At 41.4% G+C, this 24,455-nt stretch overlaps 1 protein-coding gene across 5 annotated transcripts in view; it reads left to right on the forward strand.

Moving 5' to 3' along the window:
- LOC122557273 (serine protease 23-like) overlaps positions 1 to 24,455 on the forward strand; it is a 270,056-nt gene that overhangs the window by 152,960 nt on the left and 92,641 nt on the right. For 3 of the 5 annotated variants that reach the window (XM_087992000.1, XM_087991999.1, XM_087991998.1), the window contains exon 3: positions 22,208 to 22,296. The gene's annotated coding sequence lies outside the window, so the exon portion shown is untranslated. Of the gene's footprint in view, positions 1 to 6,328; positions 6,393 to 13,827; positions 13,846 to 22,207; positions 22,297 to 24,455 lie in introns of those variants that run through there. The other 2 variants (XM_043704795.2, XM_087992001.1) reach the window with 2 other exon arrangements.

The raw sequence follows: 24,455 nt of genomic DNA on the forward strand, positions 1-24,455 counted from the left end.
GACCCTGTAGGGAAGAGGTAGTCTTCCTCGTAGATATGGGAGCAGCGCGGTCATCACTGAATTTTAAACCAAAGAAAGTAGGAATGTCAACACGGTCAATTACTGTTTCTGGGATAAAAGGGGAAGGATTTACTGTTCCAGTATTTGAACCTATGATAATACAAGGTCCTAAGGGGAACTGTTGTATATCCCTGATATAGGAAGTAACTTACCAGGGAGAGATTTGATTATCCTCTTAGGACTGGAGATTGGAATTCAGGAAAAAGAATTAGTTGTACAAATGGCAATGTTGACAGAGGATATGGAGAGAGAGAGATAGACCATATTATATGGGCTGAGAAGGGAATCATGGAAAATACAGATCCCTCCCCTAGAAATAAGTTTAAAAAGGAAAGGGGACATTGTCTGTGAGCGACAATATCCCATTTCCATAGAAGGTAAACGAGGACTGCAGCCAGTAATTGAGGGACTGATTAGAGATGGACTGTTGGAGCCATGTATGTCTCCTTATAATACCACAATCCTACCAGTATGGAAATCCGATGGAACTTATCGATTGGTGCAGGATTTGAGAACATTAAATCAAATAGTACAGATCAGGCACCCAGTGGTGCCAAATCCCTATATGTTATTAAGTAAGATCCCTCATGACCACAAATGGTTTAGTGTGATAGATTTAAAGGATGCCTTTTGGGCTTGTCCCTTGGCGGAGGAATTTGTTTGCCTTTGAATGGGAAGATCCTAAGACAGGACGGAAACAGCAATACCAGTGGACTGTGCTCCCCCAGGGGTTTACGGAATCCCCAAATTTATTTGGACAGATGTTAGAACAAATATTTGAGAAATTTAGCAGCTCCAAGGGAACTACCCAGTTGCAGTATGTAGATGACCTCTTAGTAACAGGAAAAAGAAGAGAAAGAGTAGTAGAAGCCACTAACAAATTATTGAATTTCCTGAGTCAGCAGGGACTGCGAGTATCTAAAAACAAACTACGATATGTGGAGCGAGAAGTGAAATACTTGGGACATTTAGTTCGTGAGGGAAAGCGAAAGATAAGCCCGGAACGGATAGAGGGAATAGTGGGGATGCCGCTTCCCAGGACTAAACGGGAGTTACGTAAATTTTTGGGTCTAACGGGATATTGCAGATTGTGGATTGATTCTTATGCTCAAAAGACTTAGAAATTATATCTCAAACTATTAGAGGAGGAACCAAAGTGTCTAAGTTGGGATGATGAGGAAAAAGAACTAGTTGAGGAACTCAAAAGAGATCTGATCCATGCCCCCGTGTTAGCCTTACCTTCCCTAGATAAACCTTTCCACCTCTTTGTTACTGTAGATAAGGGAGCGGCTTTGGGAGTATTAACCCAGAGGTGGGGAGGAATGAGACAGCCAGTAGCATACCTTTCGAAGCTATTGGATCCAGTATCCCGGGGATGGCCTGAGTGTGTGCAGGCCATGGCTGCCACTGCACTGTTGGTGGAGGAAAGCAGAAAGCTTACATTTGGGGGAGCCCTAATAGCAAGCACCCCACACCAAGTGAGAACGATCCTAAACCAAAATGCTGGGCGATGGTTGACAGACTCGCAGATTCTGAAATATGAGGCAATATTAATAGAAAAGGATGATCTAGTGTTGATCACAGACAATTGTTTAAATCCAGCTGCCTTTCTTTGGAAAGGGGAAGAAGAATCTCCTCAGAATCCACAGCACGACTGCCTTGACATTATAGAATACCAAACTAAGGTCCGCATGGACCTGAGAGATGTTCCGCTTCATGCAGGAGCCCGACCTTTTATAGACGGATCATCCCAGGTGACTGAAGGGAAAAGACATAATGGGTATGCAGTCATAGATGAGATGGAAGGTAGTGTGGTAGAGACAGGAAGGTTGCCAAATGGGTGGTCAGCTCAGACCTGCGAACTCTATGCATTGGAAAGAGCCCTTAGGGCGTTAGAAAATAAAGAGGGAACAGTATACACTGACTGCAAAAATGCATTTAGTGTTGTGCACACTTTCGGAAAGATATGGCAGGAAAGAGGACTGATCAATAGCTGGGGGAAGGAATTAGCACATGAGGAGTTGATTAAACGGGTCTTGGAGTCCCTATTACTCCCCCGAGAAATAGCGGTAGTGCATGTAAATGGTCATCAGAAAGGAAATGAACCAGAAGTTAGGGGGAATAGACTAGCCAATGAAGTGGCTAAGGAAGCAGCCCTGAACCCACAAGAAGTGGTGATTCATTCCCTAATACCTACTGTCCCAGATCCTCGGGAAGCTCCTATATTTACTGAAAGAGAGGAAAAAGAATTGCAAGATTTAGGGGCTGCAAAAACAACAGACGGGCATTGGATGTTACCTGAGGGAAGGGAAATGTTAAACAAAATGATGATGCGAGAAATTATGGCTGTCCTACATCAAGGCAGCCATTGAGGAGTACAAGCAATGTGTGATTTAGTTCTTAGGGAATATGGATGTACAGGAATATATACAATTGCTAAACAAATATGTGAGGGAGGTATAATATGCAGAAAGGTAAATAAGAAAGTCTTGAGGAAACAGACCCCGGGAGGAAGAGACCCAGGATTGAGACCCTTCCAGAGTATACAAATAGATTATACTGAACTACCCAGAGTAGGAAGACTAAAATATATGCTGGTCATAGTAGATCATCTATCTGGTTGGGTTGAGGCATACCCCCTAATTACCGCCACTGCGAGTGGGGTGTCTAAAACAATATTAGGGCACATAATTCCCCGATATGGGCTAGTGAACCATACAGATTCCGAACAAGGAACTCATTTTACCTCTAAAGTGTTACGGGGGTAATGAAAGGGTTGGGAATTTCCTGGGAGTTCCATACTCCATGGCACCCGCCATCATCAGGAAGGGTTCAGAGAATGAACCAAACACTCAAACGATAGCTCTCTAAATTGATAATAGAAATCAGACTCCCTTGTACCAAATGTTTACCCATAGCTCTCTTGCGAGTACGAACAGCCCAAAGAAAAGATTTGGGACTATCCCCCTATGAAATCTTATTTGGATTACCTTATCTGGGAACGAATGGAGAATTGCCAATTTTGAAACTAAAGACTTGTTCTTAAAGAAGTATATACTGGGCTTGTCCTCCTCTTTGTCTTTCCTCAGGAAACAGGGTTTATTGGCACAGACTCCACCCCTTGAATTCACTGTTCATCCCATCCGGCCGGGAGATTGGGTCCTAATAAAATCATGGACAGAAACTAAATTACAGCCAGACTGGGAAGGGCCATATCAGGCTCTTTTGACTATCGAAATGGCAAGAAGGACTGCGGAGAAAGGCTGGACTCATTATACTCGGATCAAAGGGCCAGTGAAATCTCCAGTTGAGGAAGAAGTCTGGACAGCCAAATCAATGCAAGAACCGCTGAAACTCAGGCTAAAGAGACTTTGAGTAACTGATTATACAGTGGCGACACGAGCGCGGGATTATTTCTGTAGGATTGTATATTAAGTCTTTTTGTGCTTCAGCATGACTTTTACAATGCTGGGGATGCTTAGAGTTATGATGCTAGCCCTCTTAGTATTGGGATTTTGTCAAATATCATTTTCATATGTATTATTAACGGTTCCTGAGTCTGATAATCCACAAGTAATAGACGCTGATGCGTGCAGCTTAGTAAATTGTGGGGATGTAGATAATCAGAGACAGTACCGCAGCTCAGAGATACATCTTAAGTCCTATGGGGATGGCCTTGGGGATGGTACTTGGGATAATGGTCTTGTCACAGTACACCGGGCCCCCTTCCATCCAGCTCTCAATTGTCCCTATAAAAAGTGTAACCCAATATACTTAATGATAAAGAAAACCACATGGCAGGAAGCAATTCTAGGGGGGGCACCTATAAGATACAATTAAATGAAATATTTGGGATAGAAATGAAAGCAAACGGGAATGATTTCTCAGGCTGTTGTTTTCGAATTAGCGTAGAACAGGGAAAACGGGCAGAACTACTGGATAATAAGTACAACCTTTCACCCCACCTGATGACCTTAAAGTAGTAAAAATTGTAGAGGTACAGGACTTAAAACAGACCACTGAAATAGAAACTGGATATGGGGATGCAAATGCTTGGGTTGGTTGGGTAAAGTATACTGTAAAAAGCCTGAACAAGAGCAATTGCTATGCATGTGCCTCTGGTAGGCCAATGGCCCAGGTGGTTTCCTTTCCGCTCAGGTGGAAGCGAGACAGGAAGGGCATGAAATGTATGATAGCCCTGTATCAGGATAAGACTGCATGGAATGATAGGAACTGTACCTCCCTATCTCTGATGTTCACTCCCTTGGAGAAGAAAGATTCAAAAGCCCCCCCTACGTTTTCAGCTGCAGTCGGAAATCACACATGTGTGTGTAGACGAGGTACAAATCAACCTAGAGATTTGGGGGAGCTGAAATTATGTACAGAGATTAAGAATGTCACCGAAATGAACAAGGGAGGGAACTACTCAGCACTAAAGGTTCCCCGAGCGGATTTGTGGTGGTATTGTGGAGGCAAAATACTGAGACCCACCCTCCCTCCGGATTGGAGAGGGATATGTGCAATTGTACAATTGGCAATTCCATTTACCCTGGCATTTGACAAGGAAAAGATAGTAGGAAAAAAGAGAACGAGTAAGAGATCACTGTTAGACACTTCTTTCGATGAGGGATTTATCTCAATTCTGTAGGAGTCCCTAGGGAGATACCTGATGAGTTCAAGGCTCGTAACCAGATTGCAGCAGGCTTTGAGTCAGCTCTCTTTTGGTGAGTAACAATTAATAAAAATGTAGATTGGATAAATTACATTTTCTATAATCAACAGCGATTTATAAATTATACAAGAGGTGCGGTTAAAGGAATATCAGAACAGCTTGATGCGACAAGTAGGATGGCATGGGAAAACAGAATGGCCCTTGACATGATTTTAGCGGAAAAAGGGTGTGTGTGTGTGATGTTAGGAGGAAGCTGTTCTACCTTTATTCATAATAACACTGCGCCTGATGGTTCAATTACTCGGGCCTTAAGGGGATTGACTACCTTAGCAGAGGAACTGGCTGAGAATTCAGGAGTAGACACATCTCTCACGGGATGGCTTCAATCATGATTTGGAAAATGGAAGGGGGTGGTGGTTTCCATCCTTACTTCCCTGATAGTAGTAGTCGGGGTATTGGTAGCCATTGACTGTTGTATCATACCCTGTATACGAGGACTCGCCCAAAGACTGATTGAGACAGCCTTAATGAAACAGATGCCCCTAAAAGGGAATCAGGCAGAGGAACTTTATCAATTAAATAATGAGGGGATGAGTGAGACCAAGATGGATGAAATCTCCGGAATGATGCTTGCGAGTTTTGGGGGCGATGTTCAAAAGAAAAATGCAGAAGATAACAAATGGTAATTAAAGAAAAAGGGGGAAATTGTGGGATATAGGTAAAGTAGTGTTACTTCTGCAATCATAGTTACTTATGCAATGTAAATGCACTCACACCAGTGTATAATTGTTTCAACCAAGAGCTGAGTCAACAAGAATGAAAACTATATGGAGGAAATATATGATTGTTTTTGTATTAGCTAAAATGTGCATACAAGAATGAAACGTGCCTGCAAACAATGCTAGATGTTACAGACAAATAGATAAGGTGCTGTGAGGATGTAGGTTAAGCCAGATATGCTTGTACAAGCAGTAGTTATAGGCATCAGTTTCCCACTTTTGCAAAAACACAAAAACAAACCCCAATTAAAAGGTCATAAGGATCAATATGGTTGGGGAAAGGGAGGAAATGTCACAGGTGGGGGAAGTAGATAATAGTGAAGGAGGATATACCTAACAATGGGCCACAGCAGAATGTGGTGAAATGGCCGAGTAAAACTTGTACTTTGTTATGCACAAGCCCGGGATAAGGCAAGAGATAAACAATAGTAATGGGCACCGGGTTGGGAGTAGTGAATCCTATATAAGATATGTACTTGCTAAACTCTGTGTGCCTTACTTCAGGCACCACGCTTGCAAGTGTATAATAAACATACTGATTGCTTCAGATCTTGTCTCGGACTGAAATTATTGAAGTGAGTGAGCTTTGTTTCTCACAATGTCCTTCAGAAACCTAATGTTCACTGGGGAATTCATACCATTTTTAAAAGGTATTGATTTCTATGGGGATTGTAACCCCATCCTTTCATTTCCTGTCATTAAATGTTCCTATTTTAGTTTTATTTGGCATGTTGTATATATATTGGAACTATTTAGTAATTCACATTCCATTTGATAAAAGCCCCTCAGAAAACTGTCTAATTTTCTATTCACACAGGGATCTCAAGTTATGGAACAGTCAGGAAAAATATGGGTCTTTTATTCATCTGGGTTACATTATGGTACGTCTCCTTTCTTTTCTTTGGTTCCTTTTAATATTGTGATTGACTTCCATTTTTTTCCCTATGTCTAATCTATCAGCACCTACTGTCTTCCAACAATACTTAAGTAACTCTATGTAGTTACAACTGAAACACTGGATTTGGTTATTTTTATAATTTATCAGATTTCCGACATGAGTTTCTCTGGTTTTCCATAAATTGGGAAATATTTTCATTATTCTTTTGTTAATCAGTTAACACTGATCCAATTCTCAATACCGACCTCTCCTTTGTTTAGTCTTTAAGCCAGATAGATGCAAACAGATTCTTAATCAGTATTTACAGTAGAGACTGCAGAAAATAAGCAAACCTACGAATGTTTTCGGTATCTATTGTAAGATTTTTAAAATCAAAATAGAAAATTAAGGTTTTCTATTCTTTCACTCCAGCAAAACCCTGCGAGCTACTTTCCTACTGGTGTCAAAACATGATTTTAAAAAAATTGGAGTGCCAAGATTGACCCACAAGTAAAATGTTGAATGCTCAAACTGTAGAACAAAGGTTTCTGTATTTTTATATAATAATTATTATATTTGATATACACCCAAGTCAGTATAGCAAGGAAATGGCTACTGTTAGTTCAGAGTTTCCAAAATCTCTCCTTTTGACATAACATACAATATAAGAGGAAGCCCTGGAATTGGAATGAAAGTGCTAACATATGTCTGCTACCTTCAGGGATCCTCCTAATATTCAGTTGCCAAAATGAAAACCGAAAATATTTCACACACAGAAATTTGAATGCCAGCAGAAAAGGTTAAGGCCCTGGTAAAATTCGATTCCATCCCAAATCCTGTCAGGTCCATCAGATTATGATGCTGCTGTTTCACTAAGATTGTAATTTTTTTTTATCTTTGATCTTTCTACATCTTTTCCTGTCATTTATCCTTCAAATCAGTTTCTCCTAATCTCTTTAAGCCTAGTCTCCTTTAATCACTTTTGAACTTCGATTTCTCTACTTTTCTTTGGTTTACTACATCAGTTCTCATTATGTTTTGCTCTTCTCAACTTTTTATATTCATTTTTCCATTTCTCAACTTACTTTGCTCCCCTTTATTTGCCATAGACTTTCATTGCCTTTTTAAAAATCTCTTGTGCGCTCTTTGTCTCTTGGAAAAACCTGGGAGGCACTCAGAAAGTGGCCAGGTAGGCAACAAAACAGAATAGCAAGGAGTGAGCTCAACAGATGAGCAGATGAACTTGAAAAGATTTTACAATGGCAGGCAGATACATATGGAAATTAATTCTTAGCTTGTTATTTGATCAAACACTTCAATGTCTTTTATCCACCTCATCATCATAACCCTGTATGCCATTGGTAATCAGAAATTGAGCAAATCTCTACCTTAAGCATATTCGAAGACTGAGCTTATGTGGTAGAGAATTTCAAATGCTCATAGCCTTCTAAGTAAAATAATTCTCCTCAGACCTAAGTGGCATGCCTCTTATTTTTAAATTGTACCTCTAACTTTTAAAACTCAAGAGAATATAGGCCTAGTTTACCCAGTCTTGCTTCAAAGTCTCATCATCCAGTCACAAGTCTGATCAACCTTTGTTGCATTCCCTTGAGGGCAATAATATCTCTCTTGAGATAAAGAGACTAAAATTGCACACAATACTTCTGATGTGGTCTAACCAAGCTCCTATACAATTGGAGCAAGACTTCACGATATCTGTACTGAAAGCCTCTTGCAATATAGGGTAACATTCCTGATAGCCTGCTGCACCTGCATGTTAGAATTCAGTGACTTACTAACAAGGACACCTGGATCCTTTTCTACATTTCACTTTCCCATCTCTTACCATTTAAGAAATACTCTGTGCATCTGTTTTCCAACCAAAGTAGATGATCTCACATTTTTCCATATTATATTCCATCTGCTATGTTCTTGTCCATTCATTAAGCCTGTCTAAATCCTCCTTATGCTGCTTTATACATTCCTCACAACACACATTTCCACTGAGACTTGCATCACCCGCAAGTTTGGAAATATCACATTTGGTCTCCATTTCCATATCATTGATATATATTGTAAACAGCTGGGGCCAAAGTACTAATTCTTTGTGGTTCGCCACTAGTCACAACCTGCCAATGTGAGAATGGCCTGTTTATTCCTATGGTCTGTTTTCTGTGTGTTAGCCACCATGAATCCAAGCCAATACATAATGGTCAGTTCCACGTGCTTTAATTTTTCTAACAACCTCCTGTGGAGGAAAATCTCCAAAAGTCTTCTGAAAATCTATGTATACTACATCCATTGGCTCTCCTTTTTTTAATAACATCTTCAAAATACTCCAATAAGCTCATCCAACATAATTCCTCATTCACAAATCCATGCTGTCTATCCCCAATCAGATCGTTATCAATCAGATAACGATCAGATTAGCTCATCCTTCATAATACATTATAGCATTTCCCCTGCTACTGGTATAAGGTAGCAGGTCTGTAGTTCTCCCCCTTGCTTCTTGCTTAAATACTGGGGTGACATTTGATACCTTGTAACCCACAGAGTTTATAGAATCTATGGAATTTTGGAATGTAATCACCAATTAATCCCCACCTTTATAGCCATACCCTTCAACCCTCTGGCATGTGTAATAATAGATCCAATGATTTTTAAAATCAATTTTCAGCCCCAATAATTGCTCCACTAAAATTTTCTTACTAATGCTAATTTCCTTTTGTCATTCTTCATAGCCACTTGGATTTCTAGTTCTAGTATCTTTCTCAGTGAAAACAGACATACAGTAATCATTTATCTTCACTGCCTCATCTCTATTCCAAAATATGCAGCCTGTCTGGGCCATCCAGATAAAAATGTACTTGCAGTCGCCTGACCAAACCTCTGGAGGCCAACTGCAGATCTAGCTCTCTCCACTGAAGCTGCAGTACCAAGGACTAGATGAGACTTGATGGGAGTGATAGAAAGAAGAAAGCCTGTTGAGAACAATTTGGTTGCACAGGTGACATTTCACTGTATATAAAGTATCGTTTGCAGAAATTTGCTTATCTTGGCTCCATATCTGTTCATTTGACTCCCCATGTAGTCCTGAATGTAACTGTAATGGCATGATACCTAATTTCATGTCCATACAGGATTTACTTTGAATAGATATCTGTGTTGAGAGCCTGCTGACATCATTGCCCCTCATCCTACAGCATCTCTGTTCTTTTCCTTGCCTCTGTGCCAAAAAGTGTCAGTGTGAATGAGGTGGCCAGCAATGTCAGGACCAGGGAGGTGCACGGCAAGCAGGGATCCAATGCATTAGGATTGTCCGAGATTAAAAGTCCTGCAGCTCTGTGTCCTGCATAGTGGATGGGTTTGTGTGCAATATTGTTTCTCTTTAAAGGCTGTCACATTGGGGTGGGGCCTGCAGCCTCCTCTTTTACGGATCACGCCACTTAACCTAGCCATGTGGGGTGTGGTCATAGACATTTTTTTTCCCATTTCATACGAGTTATTTCGGCATGATAGAAGGTATGGATAGTGGCTTTGACCTCCCCCCATACATGTTAGTTCAGTGATGAACACCTAGGTCCTTTTTTTGGAGCCTCTCCTATGACCCCCACAGACTTCGCACCTCCCTAGGACACACCCAACCATCTACATGAGCCTACACATGCCCACCTTCTCCCCACATCCATGGTATACAAGGTAATACTGCCAGGTGTGGTCATACCTTCCTTGAAGCCAGGATGCCCCTGACCACGGATGAATCACCACCCCACGACCCCCTTCCTATGCATTACTGTATTCCCCTTTATAAATACTTCATAATGTTAGGCCCTTTGCCTAAGCCTGCAGACTCCAATCGAAGAATTGATTATCAAGTCTCCTTTCTGAGGTAGAAGACATCCTTATCCCCTCCTTGTCACCCTATTTCTCTTTAGTTCCTGAAGGACTGACCATAACCCACATCCTTTGAGTGACAGCCATCGATGAGAATGCCCTGACTGATGGCTGTCCATCTTCCTGATCACAGTAACCTTACACCACAGGGCTGTCTGTCACCAACTCTCTGGACTGCAGAGAGATAGACCACTGACAGATAACACACTGACCAAGAGCCTGACCATGGCCAATTTCCTGGACTGGAGAGAAATGGAAATGGGAGACTGCTGTTGACTTACTTGTGTCAGCACCCTCTGAATGGTGGGTGAGCTCTGAGACTTGGCTGCCTATTTGCTGCATATGCAGTATGTTTACTGTGTAAGCTGCTGGTACATAGTGTGGGTTTGAGATTGACATAGCAGACTCCCATACAGCATGGTGTATGCCCCCTTGATTGAAAACTCCTCCCAGCAGTGCAAACTGCCTGGTGGTGTGACTGTGCTAGTTGATACCGTAAAACATGGCAGGGATGTTGCTAGATTGCAGGTAGGTGCTATGGAAGCGAGTGCTAAGAAAGCAAACAGCAGCTCTGAGATGTAGCCTGGTCCAATCCGTGAGCTGGATCCTTACATGTGAAATGTCTTTGCAGCAGTCTTTTGATGCTAGTGCATCCTACCATCCATGTCTGTGCTTCCTAAGCAGCCTGCCAGTGAAGTGAATCAATGCAATGATAGTCATGAGGGAGTGGCAAAGGTCGGATGCCTATGTCCGTGGACAAAAGGGGGTGGTATGTGTGGCTGATGCCAGTGGATCATGTCCTGAGATGAGCTGAGCAACTTAGAGGCTAGTCACAGACATCAACAAATTGAAGTTATCAGGTACCTGTTCTGTTGCTGTATTGAGAGATCTCAATGTCCAGTTTGCTTGGCTCTTGGTAAGACCAAAACTGAATATTAATGAGGCAAACTCACCGATCTACAAATGCGGAAAAGATGCAGCAGGTTTCTTTCAGCATCAAGATGGGTGTCTCTGAACTCCTCACCCGAAATGGCCCATGTTACTCAGGCCCCTGTAAGATTCCACCCAATGAAAAAATGTGACCAGGTGAGTCACGCTGACATAGCTCCTTCCTATTCCATTATAAAAATTCAACTTTTAGCCCCAGTCTTTACACTACTGCACCAGGATAATAGTTCCATACACTCACTCAGCTATTCTTTGGCTTTCATTTGTCAGAATACTGTCAACGTATAATTTTTTTTATAAAGCAATTGGAGCAGAGACTCTTACTAAATCAGTCTAGGATATATTTAAATACTTGAGTCTGAATTGTCTGAAGTGGAAAGAATGTGTGCTAATTGATTGCATCAATTAATCCTTTTGCAATGCTTCTGCTGAGTCAATATAAATGATATTTGATAAAATCTGTATCATGAATCACCATTTCCACCAACAATTAGGGGAGACAGTGCTGTAATGATAATGTCAGAGGATTTATAATCTAGAAGCCGAAGCTACAGTTGGAGCACTGGTTCAGTGCAATTCTGAAATTGGAAACTAGTCTCAGTATTGATGACCATGAAACTATCTTTAAGTGTTGTGAAAGCTGGTTCACTACTGTCCTCTCAGAAAGAAATCTGCCATCTTTAGATTGCATTACAGTGTGGAAACAGGCCCTTCGGCCCAACAAGTCCACACCGACCCGCTGAAGCGCAACCCAGCCATACCCCTACATTTACCCCTTTAGCATTGCCAATTCACCTGACCTGCACATCTTTGGACTGTGGGAGGAAACCGGAGCACCCGGAGGAAACCCACACAGACACGGGGAGAATGTGCAAACTCCACACAGTCAGTCGCCTGAGGCGGGAATTGAACCCAGGTCTCCGGCGCTGTGAGGCAGCAGTGCTAACCGCTGTGCCGCCGTGTGACTTCAGATGCACAGCAGTGTGGATGATTCTTAATTGCTGTCTGAAATGGTCTAGCAGTTACTCAGTTCAACAGCAATTAGGGCTGGGCAACAAATCATGGCCTTACCAGTTAAAGATTTTTTTAAAAATAATTATAAATCCTTTCTTCTTAAAATTTCCACTGTAACCATTAGTTCAGAAAATGGCTCAGATTTTTATGCTTGCATGTCCAAATTCAGCTATTATAAAGCATAATAGCAAAGAAACAATGTAACACTTTAATACATAAGATTTTTCCATTAATCTGTCTTGCTTTATAGAATGATACATTCCACTGCCCCACCCCCCAAAACAAGCTATAGGATCCAAACCTCAAACCACTGGAATTTCAAAATCCTGTTGTTAATTAAACTTTCAGGAAATATGAATTGCTTTTCAGCTCACAGTCAAGGTTACTGCTTTGTGTCTACAAGTGTGTCCAGTTGCTCTTGTCACTGCTACACAAGCTCTTGTCTCTCTCACTCAGTGTTTCCAAAGTCACACGGAATTTTAAGGTGCTTCCTTTCAGTTGCCCATGGTCGAATATATTTAAATGTGAATGTGTGTATTTTCTTACCATCACAGTGAACGTGCCAATTTTAATAAGCCAGCAGCAAGCATTTGTATTCAAAATGAAGAAGGTTAGTTTATTTCCCACATACTTTCCTGGAGGTTAACCAGAAAATGACATCCTACTTATGAGACTCACCCATGCGCTCTCACTCACGAAAAGTAAACACATAAGAATAAACAGTAATAATAAAAATGAAATTTAATTTAGTCTCTATTTCAGTGAGTGTCTGATGATTCTTAGTCAAGGTATTATGTTGACAGAATTAAAGATTTTGAAAATAGTGATGTCTCAGTCACTGTGATAACTCCTAAGTTTGATAAACCAGAGGTTAGTTTTTCAGGTAGGCTTGAAAATGGGACAAGCCAGATTAAATCATTCCCACATTTCTCTTTCCAAGCTTGTCTGGAATGTGGGTTAGCCAGCCAGTCAACTCCAGGTCTCGGATGGCTGTGTTTGTCAAACTTCAGGCTGTTTGTGATGTAATTGTGCTTATAAATTCAGTTTCGGGTTTCTATATATTCAACAAGGAGTAAAGATGGTCACCTTACACAAGCAATGTTGACAATTCCTGAATAATATTCCAAAAAAGGTATGTGGTAAGTCTATAGGTAGCTGGCTCTTGTGGTGTTACACGTCTTAAGGTTTCACACAGTTAATGCTTTTAAACATTCAAGGAAACCATCAAGGCCAATTGATCGTATTTACATTTGCCAAAAACCTATTGTATCTCAATGTCTCCAAGTCTAGGAATTTATCTTTTTTTAAAAATGTATAATGCGCCAGTAATCCGTCAGTGCTCTGGGAGACTGCCAAGGCCTATGCAAGAGGTTTGATTCTTTCTTACTTAGCGACTCGGAAGCGGCAGAAGGGAGAGCAGCAGCATATGCTCGAGGCTTGGCTGAAGGCAGCCGAGACAGCAAATTTTGACAGTCCGTCTGTAACTAAGTTGTGGCGGATTACAGCCCTCCATGCTGCTTTGAATGCTGCGCTCACCCAGGCAGCAAAGAGGGAGATTTCCTTTGCAAAAGAGAGATTATTCGAATATGGTGATAAACCAGGTAGGTATTTGGCGTACTTGGCCAGAAAAAAGTGCCCCCCCAATCTATCACATCCATTAGAGAGTGTGCTGGTACTATCACCTATGATTCCAAAAAGATTAATGCAGCAGTCAGGAAGTCCTACTCTGGGTTGTACCGGTCGGAGGGCTGTGAGGACAGATTGGCAAAGATGGAGTCCTTTTTTAAGACCTTGTTCCCAGGTGTGACTTCAGAGCAGGCATCTCTTTTGAATGCTCCTCTGATAATCCAAGTGAAACAGGAGGCAGTGAGGCAGCTCCAGCGTGGTAAAGTGCCTGGCCCAGATGAATTTTAGAGTGAGTATTATAGGAGTTCATAGACATGCTGGCCGGGCCAATGTTGGATATGTACAATTATTCGTACAGTCAGGACTGCCTCCCATCCTCTGTAAGAGAAGCAAATATTTCTCTTATTCTCAAGAGAAGGAAAGCCCCAGAGGATTGCACTTTGTAAAGGCCCATATTGTTATTAAACCTGGACTTTAAAATTTTGTCGAAAATGCTGGCATTGAGGCGAGGGAAGGTCTTGCCCTTCATTGTGAAAGAGGACCAGACAGATTTTATTAGGGGTTGCAGGTCCTTTAACAATATTAGGAGAATGCTAAATATGGTTCAGGTGTGCAGACAAGGGTCAATTCCAGGCTTGGTAGTCTCCCTGGATGCAGAGAAAGCATTTGATCGGGTGGAGTGGCCGTACCTCTTTTATGTCCTAGAATGGTTTGGCGTTGGAGGGGTCTTTGCCAGGTGGGTGGCAGTGTTATATAGTGACCCTGAAGCAACAGTTCTCACTAATGGTATAAGGTCTGACAATTTTGTATTGGCAGAGGCAGCCAACAAGGATGCTCCCTTTCACTGTCACAATAACATTAGTGATTGAGCCATTGGCAGCGGCCATCTGGAAGGACCTCAATATAAGTGCCCCGGAGGTAGGATCAGGATGACATTCTTCTCTTTCTGACTAACCCGACGATATCTGTGCCCTGTTTAATACAGGTGATTAATTTATTTGGCTCTTTTTCGGGGTATAAAATCAATTTTAGGGTCAGGGGTCTTATTAGTCTACCCAATCTTGGGGATGGAATCCGATTCCCTTTCAGATGGTCACAGGGAAGTTTCTTGTTTTTAGGCATTTTCATCACCCTGGCCTTTGATCAATTATATAAAGCTAGGTTCGTGCAGTTGCTAAAGAAGATAAGGCAGGACCTTCTATGCTGGGAGGATCTTCTGATATCCTGGATGGGTAGAATAGCTCTCGTTAAAATGAATGTTCTTCCTCGTTTATTATATCCCATGTGAATGCTCCTTTTGATGCTGCCAGGGCAGGTGCTATGGAGGCTTTACAGTTGGCTTAGCTCTTTTATCTGGTGTCAAAGGCGGCCTCTTATTAAGCTTGCCAAATCGCAGCTCCCGCAGGGGATGGGGGCTGTGGATTTTCCAGACTTTAAGAAACACCAACTAAGTTCCATACTATCCTATGTGGCTGATTGGGCTTGCCAGGACTCATGGTCAATTTGGTTGGACATCGAGGCCTCCCAGGCAAAATGTCCCCTCATTAATCCATTGTTCATGGACAAGATGAGGACTGTTAAGGACCATTGCAGAAATCTGATTGTCCTTAACAGGCTTAAAGCATGGAGAATGATACAACAAATTGAGGGCAATTTACAAAAAACTTCCCCTTTTACTCCCATAGAAGGATTGGTAGGATTCCGGCCGGGATCTATGGATTCCAGCTTTAGGTTTTGGGAGTCCAGAGGAGTTTCCTGTTTGGGAGACTTACTTAATGGGGAGGTCATATGATGTCTTTTGAGCAGCTGAGCCAGAAATATGACCTATCTCAGAGGGACCTCTTTCATTACTTTCAGATCAGGGACTTTATACAGTAAAAGACTACTTTAATGGTCAGTCCCTATGAGTCGGATATGGAGAAGAGAGTGCTTTGTTCCACAGGCACTCTCTCGGTTAGCACCCTCTATCATTTATTAGGAGGTAGTATCTCGAAGGACATCGAGCGGCTATGTGGAATTTAGGCTCAGGATTTGGGGGTGGAGATCTCGCCAAAGGAGGAGAGGGATTTTTGGGATAACGTAAGGAGGATTTCAATTTGCAATAGGACACAGGCTATGCAGTTGAAGGTACTCCACGGGATTTATTTGGCACTGGAGCGGCTTGCAAAATTCAAGACAGGAGCGTCCCCAGTGTGCCCCAAATGTAAAATAGATGTTGGTACTCTTACTCATTGTTTGTGGTCATGCCGCAAGCTTCGTAAGTATTGGAGCGCTGTAGTGAGTGTTTTGGAAAGGGGTCTTGGGAACTGAGGTCAAGGTAGATCCAGTTTCCCTCCTCTTGGGTTTGCCGAATCTCCCCTCTTTGGATGCGCATGGGAAGAAATTGTTTAGTATTCTTTCATTTTGTGTAAGGAAGAACATCATGATGAGTTGGGTGTTGGAAGATCACCAGGGACTCTCGTAGTGGGGTAAGTTAGTTATGGAGCACATCTCGCCGACTTCCTTACGAGTATGGTGCACCAGATAAATGGAACTTTTTTATAGGACGTGGCGGCCCTTTTTGAACCATGTAGACGCGAACTTATCAGCTATATTGGTCAAGTCCTTTGTATACCCACGAGGTCTGTGTCTGGCGGCCCGGGGGTCCCTGGGTGGAAGAATTCTGAACAAATACGATATGCTAACTGATGCTCCCGGTGATGGGGAGCTTTGGTGCGATTGTGCTGAGTATTGTAACTTAACATAATTTAATTTAATTTGCCTTGGTTCAGCTCAGTTTAATTTATTTTTTTTTGTTTTGATTTAGTTATTTATTGAATTGTAGTTCATGAAGAATTTTTTTCTGCTAAGTCGTTTGTGGAGTAGAGTAGTAGTTTGCTTCTGGTTATTGTTGTTATATTGCAAGATTGTTCTATTATTTTGTAGTAATTTTATATTTTTGTAAAAAATTCAAAATCTTCTTCACAATAAAAATATTTATTTAAAAAGTATAATCTGAAAAAAAAACTGTTTAATATGCAACTTCTACAAACTATTGTTTTAAAGATTCATAGTATGGCTGAAGAAACACCAATTCACCTGGAAAGGTAAGGTATCTTGAAATTTGAGGAACAGGTGAAGCTAGCTGTTTTATGTTGTAACTATGCAGAAGTAACATGAATACTGCTCACCACCAATAAGATACTGATATATCCCATAAATGATAATATGACGTACAAGTTCCAATGCCAGTGTGATTCCAAGTGTGTATTCCAGGTAGCGCATCACAACGACTGACAGATCATATCAAACAGCGTAAGCCTCTGACTGTTTGCAACAACCATGGTACTGACTGCATCCATACTTGCAGAACTTACAATACAGTGTCCAATATTAGATGTAATTCTGCAATTGGACAACATTTTCTGGATAATCTTTAATGTGCAAAGAATTCAGAATTGTCAGTTTGGCTCACAGAATGGTACATTTGCATGGACTGGATGCAAATACACAGGGCCTGTTCTTTGTAGACAGAAAGAAAATGTGCCCACATCGTGTCTGTTTCAACTCAACAAAATAAGGGATAGCTATTGACTGCTTCATTCTTCGGAGAAAGGTCCTGATGAATTGGAGTCAACCTGTCTGGTTTAAAATTTAAACAAAGCATGGTATTTAATGGTTAATCATCATTAATGGCTGCATTCTCCATGGCAATGCCTCTACAATTCACAGTCCATTGGTCAATCATTCAATACTCTCTTTTCATGCAGTATAAATGTTGATTTTCCCCTTGAATTGTTACCCTTGCAAATTGTCATGATGACTATAAGATAAAAAGCTTCAACAAAAATTTGACTTCCTTTCAGTAATACTGAAATATGTACTACCAAACATATCATTCTAATGTTGGCATACAAAAATTAGTATCATATCAGTTATCTGGCACTTTCCTATATATCCACAAGTCATATATTAATTTCCAATATTGCTGTAAGCAATTATGGGTGAAAATTCATAAAGGTATTAAAACATGAACATATGGAACAGGAGTAACCCTTCAGACCTACCCTACTATTCAGAACGGCCAATCATTGGCCTAAATTCACAGTCCTGTCCACTCCGTAAAACTCTTCACTTCCTGAGACCAAAAGCCTGTATCTAAGGTTTGAATATGTTTTGATCCCAGCATATAGTTGTATTGGGTGAGTCAAATCACAACGTGTAACTTGGCATGCTACACCAAAATTTTGGTTTTTGCAAGTTGTTTACCATGCAGTCAGTAACTGAACATATTCACAGGAGGTTGCCAATATACATTTAATACAATAACTTAAAAAGTTTATTACAGAAGAGGAAAATAACATGAATTATATTATACTATATAAAAAGTATTTGAAGCTGTCTTATTACAAATATCAAAAATAAAGATTCAACTCTTTTACCATCACCACAACTCAAATTTAGGAAATGTTTCGCTTTAAAATTCCCAAACCAATTAGCATGACTGCAATTGGTTTCTTTTTGGAAAACTTTTGAATTCATTCAATGTAAACTCTTTGGTTAATGCCTCTTCCTGAGCCCTTTAAACTAACTGGTGGCACAACTCAATTATTTCTTAGCATGGGTGATTTAAACTCCTTTTCAACAACCTTCTCTTTCTGGAGTTTTTTTCTTTCTAACATTAAGCTACTCAGGATTTTTTCTTCTGCACTGACAGTTTTAAGTGACTGCTAAGCTGCATGGCTGATACTACAGGCCTTTTCTCTCTCAATGATCTGCTTCACTCTCTGAAACAAAATAAACCTATATATTCCTTGACCTTCTTGCAGGTTCTGTTTTTCTAAAAGAACGTATTTCAGTTTCTATCTCCCTGAGTTATGATACCTCGTTGCTTAGCAGTAGCCAGGTTTTTCAATCTCTTCTTAACTTGTTTCTATGGCATTGAACTATTAGCACAATAATTTTTAAAAGATTCATTTAAATGCATGTGAACAAATTTACAGAGAACCTTGTATCGCTCACAGAAGATAAAAATAAAACCATAAGTATTTAACCCTGTTCTTAATAGAAATACAAATCAAAGTTAAAGCTATGCATGTCTCTGTCCACATTAGAACCCAAATAATAATAATATAATTATCTGCATATGTCAAATTTCCTTGGTAGAGGGAACACCATTACCATCAGTTTCCTGGATTAGCTTGGTAAATGTCTTCTGCAAATAGTCAGCCTTGAGGATTAGTCATTATCATTCCTTAGTCCATTGACTAAGTGAGGAAAATGGTGTTAGGAGGCAGGAGCAGGATTTTAATTTTCAGTAGAGAAAATATTTTGAAGTCCAAATTCTGTTGAGAGCAATAAACTATCTGTTCAGAATGAATATCTTTGAACCAATCAATGTAGTCATTGTTGTCATCCAGGCAAATACGACAAAGCTTTGTTTGACAGGAAGACGGCCATTCAAATAACTCTTCAAAATCTTTGGTTTCCTGAGTGGTACACCATCACTGGCTTGAATTTGTAGTCTCCTGTAGCAACAGCAAGGTGCAGTGATTTTTAGACACCTTAATTCTACTCAGCAGCAATATAAGTCCTAGAAGGTATTCTTTTCCAATGCAATTCTGTCACATCCATGTTAAACACCAGTTTAGACCTTCTTTAATCCCTTCTTGCAGTAACCAAGGAAATGCTTCTGCAGCTCTAGCATCAGCTTGGCTGCTGCACCAATCATCAAAATATTATGCAGCATGGATCTCTTCAACCACCCAAGACTGGCATGGAAAGGTTTCACATCAGAATCATTTGATTCTTTTTGAAGTCTTCATATAGGCTTCTAGCTTTCACCAATATCATATTCAAAACAAACAATATTTTTTTTATTTTGATGCTTAATCCAGGATGATAAAAGTTTTCCCAGATCCTCCAATACCCCAGCACGTGCATGAAGTAGTCAACTTGCACTTAATGGAGCTGTACTTTTGCTACTCATTTTAATTTTATCAGCATGACATCAAATTGTTCACAAAGTCAAATCAGAGAGTCCCAAGCTCCTTGGATGTCCACATTTCACTCTCAAACCTAAAAAAGCACATCTAAGTTGCCACCCAGTGGGATTGGTTTCCTGCTTCTCTTGCCATTTATGTTTGTTTTCACAGTTAGAGTGTTTAAGAGCCATGACAGACAGATGTCACTCCAGCAAACAACAGCTAGAAGGATATGAGCAAACAGGAACTTGCCCATGAATGCTGAGCTTTGGCAGATATTTATTCCCCTGGAATGCTGAGAGTCGGCTAAGAACTATTTTATTCACAAATCAGGCACACATGTTATTGGGATGATGAACAGTAAAGTAAAAACCATACTTGGTGAAACTATGTTAATTGAAACCATGTTAAGTGAGGACTCCCTTTTTATAAATTATAAACAGATGAGGGTCAATGCCAATCCCTGTGGCACACCATTCATTGCAACTTGCCAACCTGAAAAAGACACATTGACAGCTACTTTCTGCTTCCTGCTATAATCTGCCACAAGTGACTCTTGTCCTATTGTTTTTCCCTTTTCTGATAATGGCCCCTACTGTTACTCCTGCTTACTGTTGTTTCTGTTGTCTTCTGAGGCTGATCATGTGCAGGAGGAAATTTTGGGAAATGTGCTACTTCCGCTGTAAGCAGAAGTTGTGAGGCCAATGAATAAAAGTACATAGTCTTAGTTAATAGATGCCTTAGCTCATGAAGCTCCACATTATGCTCCCTCAAAGGTTAATCTCATGCCCGGTCAAGCCCTTAGATACATGCGTTTATGTTAATTTCATATTACTGTATTCTTGAGAAGGCCACCAACCTCACCGGAGCTTGGTATTACTGCTGGCCTGACAATACTCTGTTCCATTTCTATTGGTCATCCTGTCCTCATGAAAGATGACCCAAGAAACTGTCAGTGAGAGCTTGACTAACTGCCGCACCCACGTCTTCAGCCTCCCCTAGTCCAACCACAGAAGCTCTCTCCTAGCTCCTTTCCTCATGCTCCAGAGGGAACAAAAATCAATACTTCTGGATCAGTAAAAGACCAGTGCATCATGAGATTTGCGACCAGCTGATAAAACCAGTTTTGCCACTAGTAACATGGGTCAGTGTGCCAGTCACATGGGTCCTGCCACTAGTAAAACTGATCACTGACAATTTGATGCCAGTCTGTGTGCAGTAAATGTTACTAACTGAGGTGCTATATCAAGTTTCACCCAGACAGGTTCTCTGTTCTTTCCTGGGGTCTACTGAACGAAATATAAATGTCTGTAAGGATGAGAATTTGTGCTGCTGAGGATGACTACAGCAACACCAATTGCTGCACTCATTTAAGAATTTGAAATATGTTTTAATGAGAATGTAAATAAAAGTGCAAAGCTAATGTAAAAACTACAATTGACAATATAAAAAGTATCAAAATGTAATAGAAATCAAAATAAGTTAGCTAGCTGGGATGCCCATGTGTGAGGCAATAATATTTTCATCAACCTGTTTGGACATGTTATGACACAACTCTGGAGTAGGTGAACCTTGAACCTTCTGCATCCATATGTAGGGCCATGACTACTGTGCTACGTTGACATGTTCAGTAAGTAGGAATTAAAGACAGCTAGATAGCACTGTGTATTCACTGGACTCCTGCTTAACATGGTGAATCTTTAGACAGTTTCATAATCCATTCCTAAACTTTGCCCCTTTTTGAAAACTGGCTCTGCTCACGTTTGGGTATTGCTTATCAATATCAAAGCTTATTGTGCAGCTGACTTTCAGATCAAATGGTGAACTTCAGAATTTATGTTCACTGCAGTGACTTTCTGGTTGAGCCTGTGACTGGTGATATGCTCCCGTCCCCATTTTTCACCTTTTCTGCTGTATTATGATCCCTTTTTCCAAATGAGCCTCTATCCTTCCCCAATTTTATTTGAGCCTCTTTACGTTACCGTTATGTCATCTTTTCCTTGCGGAGTCCCTACTGAATTGTCGTTTGCTCGCTGGCTATTATCCTTCCCCATATGAGATTTATGTGAATTACCTTACTCTCCCCCTTTGAAACCATCTAGACAATGTCCTATCAGATTTCACCCTACTACATTCAACAGTCCCCATAATTATGAGCATTCCCTCAGCCAGCAAAAACGACTAAACCAATCCCCTGACCTGATCTGCCTACAGTCTTGAAAGACCCGACTGTAGGAATCCTGTGGATTATGTTCAACCCCTAACAACCCCACCCCAATGCCGACAAATCACAGCCTGTATGCCAGACTGAATTTGCAAGACAACCCTGACTGACCAACCAATATAACTCAGATTGTTTTTCCTTGATATGAAGACTCACCATGGCCCAATTCCGACTCAATCAGAGCATTTTAAGTGCGAGCAGCAGTGGAGGTAGGACGAACACGGAAGACTGCAGATAAGGTAAGGCAGTTTTTATTAAAATTACTTAGCGGTAGCGGGCATTGGTGTTTTTCTCTTTCACAGAAGGCGCGGGAGCAGCGGAGGAAGTGACAGGGATCAGAGGGGCAGCTGGGAAGGTAAGCAGTGAGTATAAATACTCACCCTTCGATGCCAATGGCCATTTTAAGTGCGAGCAGCAGCGGAAAAGGAGCGGGAGCAGCGGAGGAAGTGATGTGGACCGGACGGGCAGCGGGAAGGAAAGCAGTGACCATATATATCAGCAAGGCGGCCAAACCCGAGACTGTACTACTGTAGCGTCTCCCACCCACCCTCCTCTCTAATCTAGTTAATAAGTAGGAAGAGCAGGAGCGACGACCGGGGACTGCCGGTAGTATATCTGGGCAGTGGCTGAACCCGAGACACTACACGTGTTGTGTCTCCCCCCAACACCATCTCCCCTCCCCCCCTCCTCTAACCAAAAATAGGACTCTGGTTTGTTAAGGTAAGGATTTTCTATTTCTTTATCGGCGAATAGTTAAAAATTTACTTTTTATGGTTTATCTATTAATTGGTTTTTAGAAAAAGAGGTATCAGAAAGTATTTTAAATCAAGCCTATACAAAGTAATAAAGAATTAACTAAGCAGAGATGGCTGGACAGGTGGTGTGCTGTAGCTGTATGATGTGGGAGCTGGCTGATCCCATTGTGAATGGCAGTGACCACATCTGCAGCAAGTGTTGGTTGCTGGAAGAACTCCAGCTCAGAGTTGATCTGGAATCTGAGCTTCAAACACTGCGGCACATCCGGGAGAGGGAGAGTTACCTGGATGCTTTGTTTCAGGAGGCAGTCACACCTGGGAGATTAAGTAATTCACATTCAGTTAGTGATCAGGGACATCAGAGTGTGACTGTAAGTGAGGCAGGCAGGGGAACTTGAGTTCAGGAGTGCAGGAGCCTCAGCTCTTGACCTTGTCCAACAGGTATGAGATTCTTGCTCCCTATATGGATGAGGAAAAGGGCTCTGGACAGGATGAGTCAGCTGACCACGGCACCATGGTGCAAAAGGCTATTCAAGAGGGGGGGGAGCAAAAAGACAAGTAGTTGTTATAGGGGATTCTATAATTAGGGGGACAGATTGTATCCTATGCAAGCCGGATCGGGAGTCTCGCATGGTGTGTTGCCTGCCCGATGCCAGGGTGCGAGACATCTCCAACCGGCTTGAAAGGATATTGGAGCGGGAGGGGGAGGATCCAGTTGTTGTGATCCACGTTGGGACTAACAACATAGGCAAAGCTAGGGTGGAGGACCTGTTTGGGGATTATCAAGCACTAGGAAGGAAATTGAAGTACAGGTCCTCAAGGGTCATAATCTCCGGATCACTGCCCGAGCCACATGCCAATTGGCATAGTGATAAGAAAATTAGGGAAGTAAACACGTGGCTAAGGGATTGGTATGGGAAAGAGAGATTCCATTTCATGGGGCATTGGCATCAGTTTTGGAACCGGGGGGGATCTTTGCCGTTGGGACGGTCTCCACCTGAACCGATCTGGTACCAATGTTCTAGCGAAGAGGATAAATAGGGTGGTCAGTAGGACTTTAAACGTCTGAGTTGGGGGGAAGGAAAAGTGAAAGCGACAGGGAGTCTGGAGGTAAATGGAAAGATAAGCAGGAGGATACCATGTATGCAGGTGGATTTAACCTTGAGGCAGATTAGGAATGCAACAAAAAGGAAAGATAACTTAGGACATCTTATGACTTCCGATATCTCTAATGATAAGAATGTTAGCATTAAGGCACTTTAACTGAATGCTCGTAGCATTCGTAACAAAGTAGATGAACTAACGGCACAGATCATCGTGAATGATTATGATGTGGTAGGCATTGGGATTCAGGACTGGCAATTAAACATCCAAGGATTCACAACTTATCGAAAAGACAGGGAGGTGGGCAGAGAGGGTGGGGTGGCCTTGTTAGTTAAGAATAAAATTAAATCTATGGCACTGAATGACATAGGGTCGGATGATGTGGAGTCTGTGTGGGTGGAATTGAGGAACCACAAAGGCAAAAAAACCATGATGGGAGTTATGTACAGATCTCCTAACAGTGGTCAGGACCAGAAGTGCAACATGTACCGGGAAATAGAGAAGGCATGTCAGAAAGGCAAGGTCACGGTGATCATGGG

This window comes from Chiloscyllium plagiosum, unplaced genomic scaffold, assembly GCF_037043375.1.
Source record: "Chiloscyllium plagiosum isolate Xiang-an unplaced genomic scaffold, Cpla_swu_hap1 HiC_scaffold_11, whole genome shotgun sequence".
Taxonomy (NCBI): domain Eukaryota; kingdom Metazoa; phylum Chordata; class Chondrichthyes; order Orectolobiformes; family Hemiscylliidae; genus Chiloscyllium; species Chiloscyllium plagiosum.